The 852-nt window shown below is 34.5% G+C and overlaps 1 pseudogene; it reads right to left on the reverse strand.

Annotated features, from left to right (window-relative positions):
* Positions 1-225: 225 nt before the first annotated feature.
* LOC147674096 (ubiquitin-like protein 5 pseudogene) lies at positions 226-450 on the reverse strand (annotated as a pseudogene).
* Positions 451-852: the final 402 nt, after the last annotated feature.

The following is an 852-nucleotide window of genomic DNA, read 5'->3' on the forward strand; positions in this document are numbered from 1 at the left end:
GTAGTCGAGGAAGGGGTGTTTCAAGCTTTTTTATATTTATATTGATGAAGTGGGCACATTTTTATGTGTCTTTTCAGGTTACATTATTTCTATTATGTATTTATTTTGTTTTTAGTTCAGGTTTTATCAATTTATTAAATAGAGAAATATTTTTGCTGCAACTCTGGGGACATTTCAAAATAGAACAGTGTAAAATAGCAAAGAAAGGTGTGGTGACGCCGAAGTCTACTGATAGTATAATTCAAGGTTCATTCCATTGTGGATTTCATGATCACCTAATGTCACAAAATCCTTAAAGATGGTATACCATTTCTTGCGCACAATCTTGTACCAATTTGTACCAGTTTGAGCAGCAATTAATTTCTTTAAATCTGCTATAGTATCTTCACTGTTGCACTTTACCCTGACTTTCTTTCCCAAACAGTCATTACACACAACCTCGATCATTTCTGCAGCCTTGAGTCCTCCCTTGCACCTGGTACATGCATCCACGTCAGTACGAGCATGCAAGAAGTCTGCGAACTGGGCCTCAATATTTCTATTAGAGCAATGTAGTTTTTTTTACAGATTTGACTATCTCAAAGAGATTTTTAAACCATTTTTGGCCAACTTTGCTTTGGCTTTGAAGTTGTGCTTTATATATTATTGGTTGGTAATAAGCAGATTTCCGAGATTATTAACTTTGGCTTTTTAACACTAAGAATGTTTAAATAGTCTGAAGAACATTTTTTCTTCATTGAGCTCTTTTGTTTAGCCTGGGTGGATCTTTTGCTCTTGGTCTGTTTTCTTTAAGAGGAACAAAATCATCCATAATCTCAAAAAGGTGTTGTTAAAGCTGTTAGTTGTTACATT

This window comes from Lissotriton vulgaris, chromosome 12 (genome assembly GCF_964263255.1).
Source record: "Lissotriton vulgaris chromosome 12, aLisVul1.2, whole genome shotgun sequence".
In the NCBI taxonomy this organism is placed as follows: domain Eukaryota; kingdom Metazoa; phylum Chordata; class Amphibia; order Caudata; family Salamandridae; genus Lissotriton; species Lissotriton vulgaris.